Genomic DNA, 9336 nt, shown 5'->3' with positions numbered 1-9336 from the left:
TAGCCAGTGTGGTTGATACCACTCAGGTCTTGCCAGTGAGACCGGAAGATACTAGACTTGTATTTGAGTTTCTGGATGTGTTTCTAGAAGATTTTCCAGGGTTGCCACCACATAGAAAAATTGAGTTCGTTATAGAACTGGCACCAGGGACGGAGCCAGTGTCTAGAGCGCCTTATATAATGGCCCCAGCTGAGTTGAAAGAATTAAAAGTGCAGTTGTAAGAACTGTTGGATTTAGGTTTTATCAGACCTAGTTTCTCACCTTGGGGTGCGCCAGTTCTGTTTGTAAAGAAGAAGGATGGTTCTCTGAGAATGTGCATTGATTACAGAGAACTGAATAAGTTGACAATTAAGAATAAGTATCCTTTGCCAAGGATAGATGATCTGTTTGATCAGTTGCAAGGTAATAAGATATTCTCAAAGATTGAATTTCGTTCTGGTTATCATCAGTTGAGGGTCAAGGAAGGAGGTATACTGAAGACTACTTTTCGTACCATGTATGGGCATTATGAGATTTTAGTCATGTCATTTGGATTGACTAATGCCCCTGCTTCTTTTATGGATCTTATGAACACAGTGTTTAAGGATTATCTGGACCAGTTTGTGATCGTCTTCATCGATGATATTCTGATATATTCTCAGTCTGAGTCAGAGCATGAGCAGCATCTGAGGTTGGTTCTACAGAGACTGAGGGAGCACAGACTATTTGTAAAGTTCAAGAAATGTGAGTTTTGGTTATCTCAGGTATCCTTTCTTGGGCATATTGTCAGTAAGGAGGGCATTAAGGTAGATCCAGTAAAGATTGAAGCGGTCAGAGATTGGCCAAGGCCAAAGAATACTTTTGAGGTTAAAAGTTTCCTTTGATTGGCAGGGCATTATAGGCGTTTCGTGGAAGGGTTCTCAAAGATAGCTAGTGCATTGACTGAGCTGACATGCAAGAGCCAGAAATCTATGTGGCCAGATAAATGTGTGAATAGCTTCCAGGAACTGAAGCAGAGATTGATTACAGCTCTGATTCTGAGTCTTCCTACAGATCAGGAGAAGTTTGTGATTTATGACGATGCTTCTCATCAGGGTTTGGGCTGTGTTCTGATGCAGTAAGAGAAGGTAATTGCTTATGCTTCCCGTCAGTTGAAGGACTATGAAAAGAGATACCCTACTCATGATTTAGAGTTGGCGGCTGTGGTCTTTGCTTTAAAGATATGGATGCATTATCTTTATGGAGAGAAGTGTCAGATCTATACAGACCACAAGAGCCTGAAATACTTCTTCACCCATAAAGATTTGAATATGAGACAAAGGCGTTGGCTGAAGTTAGCAAAAGATTATGACTGTGAGATTTTGTATCATCCAGGAAAGGCCAACGTGGTAGCTGATGCTTTTAGCCGGAAGGGTCCGGGACTGTTGACGCCGTTTTTCGTCAGCAGTGAAAGAAGAGCACGTAAACAATAACTGACAATGGCCAATTTAAATATGACAACACAAACACACGATTTTTACGTGGTTCAGCAGTTAAATCTGCCTAGTCCACGAGTCTCTGTTATTAAACTCAAGATTATCTCTGAGAATTCTTCATCATGAATTCTTCAGAGTTTTCTCTCAAGGTTCAGAATTTCGGTCCATTACAATGGTGCATGGCCTCTCTATTTATAGAGTAGGCTGCAGAATACTATCCCACATATTTTGGGTAGTTACTCTTTTTGTGAATAGAATTAATGGCTTTAAATGCCTATAATCAGATATAAAAGGAAACGTCACCTGAAGACCAGGGGACGTATAACTGACCAAATAATATCCCATGATATTATGGGATTTACAACAATAAATGCAGACTGCGTCTCTTATGGATAAAACTTATAGATATTCTAGGTTTTTATCATATATCTCCAAGGCCTTAGCTTCCCAGGTTTCTCGTCAGCTTTCGAGCTAGAGACGTCTCCCGAGGTCACATGGATTTCGAGATCGTATGTGCGTCGAGCTTGGGACCCCTGAGGATGGATGCATCTCCGGAGCTACCTCTCGAGATCATGAACACTTCGAGGTCACCATATCCGAGGTCGTCTATGCCTTGTAGGCTCGATATTCAATCCTGGAGCATACTTCAAACCTTATGAGTCCACTTGCTGCGAATCCACCTTTCGAGGTCATATATTTAACATAGCTCGAAATCTGGGTATAACATATTGCCCCCTTAAAAGTATTCGTTCGAATCCTAAGAGAAGGAAACTTTTGAACTACTTTCTTTAAGAACTGTACCGTCATACACTTTTGAAAATGGACACGCGTCAGCTGGGTATTGCTCATTTTTGGTACTTGAGTACCTTGGAAACATGCCCACGATCATCCGTCTGCCACCTTTTTGGCGCCATCTTGTCATTGATCCCCATCCGTTGGATCTAGCAAGGATTTCAGTCAACGCCCTGGATTAATCCCCCTTTTTCCATCTATATATACGAGACCCCACCCTTCATCGTCTTTTTTACCTTCGTTCACCAGGAGCAAGAAAAAAGGAAAAACAGAACCAGAGACCTTCCTTTAAAGCTTCTATCCCGTGCATGTTTTCTCAGCCAAAGAAACCCTGGTTTGTTCGAGTCCGTGAGTTCTTATTTGCAACCTCTCCTTCAATCAACGATCTCTCTGCAATCTCCATTATTGTGTAAGTGTGCAATCTTCGTTTTCCATTTTGTTATTTTTTGTTCATACTGTTCTTGCTGTGTATGTGTATATACTAGTTTACATCCTTAGCATAATATGATAGGAGGTTTCTATCCGATAGGTTCTTGTTTTTTTTTTACTCCCAACACAGAATTTGCATTACTGGTTCATACCCAGTTTTGATGTTTGAACAAGGTTCCTGTTTTCTGGGTTTTAAAATTTTAAGAGACGTTTCTTGTGCACCAAGATTTCAGGTAAAAGACATGGGCCTTGAAAAATGCACGAAACCCAAGGCTGCCTTTTCTAGTTAACTGCCACTCTTTTTTCCCTTGATTTTCGGGATTTTCAAAAAATTATCCACTCTCCTTCCTTTCCCGTGGAACGCACATTCTGACCTTTTAATAAGGGCCTTAATATATAGCTTGTTTTGTTCCTAAACCCCGAGCTCGTAACTATCGAGCTCGAAACTCCTGCATGCATGGCCCTCACCATTTTTTCTTTCTCGCTAGATGTCACAGAATCTGGAAAGACGGTGAGGGTCGTTGCTGGTAATCCCTTACGAGCCAAAATCTCCGAGCCCAGAATCGCTGTTCGCCCGGAATCAACGTCGGATAAGAGAATACGAGCTTGCGCGGGAGCAAGAGGACATTCGAGCTCACTACCGCCGCCAGATAGACGAGGTCATAGAGGGGAAGAGGAGAGTTCTTCGGGAGGCCCTCTATCCGGAATCCAATTCAGGACCTAGGCCGATTCCCCTCAACCCTGCACTAAAGGTCACCGTCGCATACCATCCAGGAGAGCTCCAATTTTCACTGATGGGGGAACCTTCTTCCTCGCAGCCGAGGAGAGAAATGTTTGAGGCCGAGCACTATTGGAGCTCGGTTACCACAACTAGTCAGATAGCTGAAATCCTGGCTTTCCACGGCCTTAGCCTGTCAGGCTCCTTGAAGTGTCGAGCTCCGGTCGACCATGAACGAAGCTGCTTCGCCCCTGGGGGCTGCGACGCCAATGTGAAATACGCGGCATGGAGCCAGGAACACATGAGGGCGGGAGCACTGTTGCCGTTGAAGTCTTTTTTTGAAGACTTCACGGATTTCATTGGGTTGGCTCCGTTCCAACTCAACACCAATTCTTACAGGGTGTTGTCTGCCCTGAGGTCCTTATACCACGAGATGGGGTGGAAAGGACCTTCGCCTCAAGAGATTTTGTATCTCTTTTGTCTGAAAAGTAACCCCTCCCGAGCTCGGGGAGGGGATGGCTTTTATTACCTCTCGAGCTATCCCAAGGAGAAGAAGATCTTCCCAATCATCCGCCTGATTTCAAAAGGGCCTTCTTCTGGATAGATGGTCTGTTCCCGTCTCGACACTACTCGTTCAGGCGGATTCGTAAGTATTCTTGTTATCTTTATTTCTGTGCTCGAGATTTTAGCTCTTAGATCCGTACTTAGTAGAAATATGTCTTGTCTTTCAGCCAATTTTCAGCGTCCCACTCCTGACGAGACAATGAAGGAGCACAAAGAGACCTTGCTCCAACTCCCCCATGGCAGGAGGTCTCTCTTATACCTTTTACACGAGGATAAGCTCCGAAAGTGCGGACTTTTGGGGGAGGGCCAGTCCACCTTTGACTGGTCCAATAAAAAATATGAACACTGGGAGCAGGTGCCAATGCCCACAGGTGCCCTTCCTCCGAGGAGAGAAACGAGGCCGCCACTTCCAGTTCGCCTGAGGAGTCCGCTGTCTGGGAATGAGGCTAATGATGAAGCCTCGAGCTCAGATTCGGATGAAGGTAAAGTCCTCCCTGCCTCGAGAATGTGGTCCCCCACCTTACTAAAACATAGGCCCAATAGGTTAGTCTCATGCCCACAGGATAGATACCACTTCTACATATGGAGTTGGGTAGATGACTGTGTCCATAGGTTTGATAGTAGGCTCAGGAAATACGACACCATGTATACCACGGACGAGGTGTGGAACGGGATAGTTGTTCAGTACGGGACCAACGATTATAGGGACCTTTCGAGGTTATCACCCACATATAGGGAAGGTACTCCCCCCCACCTCCTCTAAAGACGGGGGAATTTCATGATCCCCAAGCTCGAGCTTGGGGGAGAGTTCCAGTTAGGTTTCTTCTATCATCACTTTATATGTCTGTGATACTGAAAAAACTTGTATGCTTCTCTTTTATTAACTCACTCTGTGTTGTGACTTGTGCAGGCAAGATGGACTCCGACCTGGACAACATCATCGATGGTGCTGGCGCCAAGAGGAGCAAGCGTCCCAGAGCGGGGTCACTGAAGACCGACCGGCCAGGAAAGGGCCCCAAGAGATCCAAGAAAACCCCTCCTCCTGCTCCGCCGGTTTCGAGCTCCACCACCGCGGCGACTTCCCAGGCCGGCACTTCCGCAACGGCGCCGTCCTCGCAAGTCGTCGCATCTGCAGTGGCGCCGACTTCGCTGGTCATCCCCTCCGTTATGGTTGAGTCCCAACCTCCTGTGGTGGTTCAGTCATCCTTAGTTCCGCCTTCTAGAAGGCCCTCTGCTTCTCGAGCTCAGAAGCTATCAATGTCCACCCACATGGATGCATATGTGGTCGACAATGCCGCTGGGTCCCATGGATCTACGCTGGTCTCGGATGTTATGTCCCGGATTGGCCAGAGCTTTGGCAGTCTCGAAGCTCCCCAATGGCAATGCTTGAACGATACCCAAGACTGCACTGTCCTCTATGAGAAGAGTATCGAGCTCGCTGTCGCGGTAAGTATCCTTCTATAGTCCTTCTTCTTGGTTATAATCACACAGACTTGATGTTAATGATGACTTTTCCTTTTTCAGTCTCTTGCCTTTACCGCCCAGCTCAATTATAAGTTGAACAACGAGATTCATTCGAGCAAGTCTCATGCCCAAGAGGTGAAGAATCTCCATCTCAAAGCGAGCGATGATCTGAAGGCCGCGAATGCGAAGCTTGAGGCAGGAGCCAAGGAACGTGAGGACATGGCCACCGAGCTCTGGAAGCTGAAAACTGAGCTCGAGGAGCATAAGAAGGAGATCACCCAGCTTTAGGAGATCAACAAGAAGCTTGAAGAGGAAAAGGCTGCTACCTTTGACATCATGGAGGATGCAAAAGCTCGTCTCCTTGCTGAGTACAAAGAGAAGAAGGAACAAGCGGTTGACTCAGCCATGTACCGAATGTGGGCCTACAATGAAGATCTGGACACCAGCTTCTTAGGTCCTCACGAGGTGACTCTTCTTGACAGGTGGAATGCTCGGCTCGAGAAGGAAGAGGCTGGTGAGCTCGAGAAGGAAAAGGCTGCTCGGGATGCAGTTTCAGAGGGAGCCCAGGAGGACAGCCATGCTATTCATCCTGAGGAATTCGGTGTTGCTGATGCTGAGAAGGCCAAGGAGACTCCTCTTCCTTAAATCCGATCTCGGGGAAACCATCTATTGGGGCTGCGTCCCCTTATTTTTGTAATTATTTCAATTTATGCCCTCGGGGCTGATACAATTTCTTTAAATATTACTTACATATGCTTTACATTTCTTGGCTCGAAATATTTGGCACATTTTTTATGGATGAACCATTTATGTTTATTTATTCATACAAACATATTGTGGATTTAGGTTCGAAGCTCAATGCATTCATGCATAGTTTGTTCAAATTATTCGCTTCCGACCTCGTTATTTTTCAAAGTCGGACGTTACTTTAACCATGAATCCAAAAGTACTTATATGGTATGTAATGTGAATGATTTGGTTATATCTTTTTTGCTTAGTCACTTTTCCTCATCCTCAGTTTTTTCTCCAAGGTTAAGAGTTCGAAACTATTTTTCTTTAAAATATTCCAGCCTCGATCTCGACTTATTTTGAAATAGGTTTAGGTTCCTACTTATCATCGATTAGTTTTTTGGCTGGTTTGTTCCAAACCTGTTAAGTTTGCACATCTGGTTAACTCCAAACGTTTTCAGTTTTTGATAATTCGGTTATGTCCGAACTATCTAAGCTCGCGTATCTGGTTACATCCAAATACTTTATATGTTTTTGATAATTCGGTCACGTCCGAACTATCTAAGCTCGCGTATTTGGTTATCCAAATTCTTTATATGTTTTTGATAATTCGGTTAAGTCTGAACTATCTAAGCTCGCACATCTGGTTATATCCAAATACTTTATATATTTTTTATTTTTTAAGCTGATAGTATATCTACCGTTGATGCCCCCATAATATCCTATGTGTGTGACTATAGGTTATTAAATTAAGAGAGATTGCAAAAATAAAAAATAAAAAGAGATAATATACTAAATGAAATAAATCTTTATTTGATGGTAATCAAAAGGCAAACAAACTAATACAAATAGAAACTCATGGTTATAGGCAACACTTTTCCTATACTACTGATAGTAAGGTCTAAGGTGTTCGCCATTCCATGCTCGGGGTACTAGGCTCCCGTCCAATCTCGCAAGTTTGTACACACCAGGTCGGATGACTGACTCTATCTGGTATGGTCCTTCCCAATTCGGCCCGAGCACTCCAGCTGCCGGATCTCGAGTTGCCAAGAATACGCGTCTTAACACCAGATCTCCCATTTTGAACTTTCGATCTCGAACCCTCTTGTTGAAATATCTGGTAGTTCGTTGCTGGTAGGCAGCATTTCTCAGCTGAGCCTCTTCTCTTTTTTCTTCAATCAAGTCTAAGGTTTCCTCGAGATGAGTATGGTTTGAACTTTGGTCGTAAATCTGAGTTCGGATCGTTGGGATTTCGACTTCTATGGGCAACATTTCCTCGCAGCCGTATGCTAGAGAGAACGGGGTATGTCCTGTTGAGGTTCGAGCCGTGGTCCTGTATCCCCAAAGGACTTGGGGCAATTCTTCGGGCCACCGTCCCTTTGCTTCCTCCAACTTTTTCTTTAAAGAACTCTTGAGAGTTTTGTTCACAGCTTCGACCTGGCCATTCTCTTGGGGGTGAGCCACTGATGAAAAACTCTTTATAATGTCGTTCTTTTCACAAAAGTTGGTGAACAAGTCGCAATCGAACTGGGTTCCGTTGTCGGATACGATCTTCCTCGGTACCCCGTATCGGCACACGATGCTCTTTACTACGAAATCAAGGATCTTCTTTGAAGTTATAGTTGCCAACGGTTCAGCCTCCGTCCATTTTGTGAAGTAATCCAAGGCGACTACAGCATATTTCACTCCGCCATTGCCAGTCGGGAGAGAGCCTATGAGGTCGATGCCCCATACCGCGAAAGGCCATGGGGATGTCAACATGGTCAGCTCGGATGGTGGGGCTCGGGGTATCGTGGCGAATCTCTAGCATTTGTCGCATTTCTTCACATACTCGAAAGAATCCGTTTTAATGGTTGGCCAGAAATATGCCTGGCGTATGATTTTCTTGGACAGGCTATGCCCCCCGGTGTGATCTCCGCAGAACCCTTCATGAATTTCTTCAATGATTTTCTTAGCTTCGGGAGGGGTTACGCACCTGAGTAACGGCATGGAATATCCCCTTCGGTACAGCCTTCCATCCAAAATTGTGTAACGGGGAAGTTGGTACATCAACTTTCGAGCTTGGTTCCGATCTTTTGGAAGAACTCTGTTTTCGAGATAATCAACTATCGGGGTCATCCAGGTCGGCTTTGTTTCGACCATACACACATCTTCCTCTTCTGGCTCGTTAATGCTAGGTGCTGATAGGTATTCTATGGGTACAACATTCAGTTCTTCATTTTCGGCGGACGTGGCGAGTCGAGCTAAGGCATCTTCATTCGAGTTCTGCTCGCGGGGAACCTGTTCGATTGTATAGAATTCGAAACACTCTAACGCTGATTTTGCCTTCTCCAAATAAGCTGCCATTCTCGTACCGCGAGCCTGGTATTCACCCAAGATTTGATTAACAACTAGCTGGGAGTCACTGTAGCAATGTATAGCTTTAGCTTTGAGCTCCTTAGCTATACGAAGTCCCGCGAGTAAAGCCTCGTATTCGGCCTCATTATTCGACGCTTTGAAGCCAAATCTTAGGGCAGAATGAAATATGCTTCCTGCGAGGGTAACTAAAATGACCCCTGCCCCCGCTCCATTTTCATTTGACGAGCCGTCGACAAAAAGTTTCCACAACTCGTGGGCCGTGGTTATTACCTCGTCGTCGGCTATACCAGTACATTCCACTATAAAGTCCGCCAATGCCTGTGCCTTAATGGTCGTTCTCGGGTGGTAGGTGATCTCGAAGTGACCGAGCTCAAAAGCCCATTTAAGAAGTCGACCTGAAGTTTCTGGTTTAGACAGGACTTGCCTAAGTGGTTGATCAGTCAGCACATGGATGGGATGTGCCTGAAAGTAGGGGCGGAGCTTACGGGATGAATCAATCAGACTGAGCGTGAGTTTCTCCATCAATGGATATCTTGACTCTGCCCCCAGTAATCTTTTACTGATGTAATAAACTGGTCTTTGCACCCTCTCTTCTTCTCGGACGAGCACTGCACTTATCACGTGTTCGGTAGTTGAAAGGTATAGGTACAGTATTTCCCCCATTTCAGGTTTTGACAGGATGGGTGGTTCCGCAAGGTGTTTTTTGAGCTCCTGAAAGGCCAGCTCGCATTCCTCTGTCCATTCAAACTTCTTACCTCCTCTCAGTAAGTTGAAAAATGGAAGACCACGATCAGTAGACTTCGAGAAGAATCTGCTTAGGGCCGCCAT

The sequence above is a fragment of the Humulus lupulus genome, chromosome 1, assembly GCF_963169125.1.
Source record: "Humulus lupulus chromosome 1, drHumLupu1.1, whole genome shotgun sequence".
Taxonomy (NCBI): Eukaryota; Viridiplantae; Streptophyta; class Magnoliopsida; order Rosales; family Cannabaceae; genus Humulus; species Humulus lupulus.
This window is presented reverse-complemented; position numbering follows the sequence as displayed.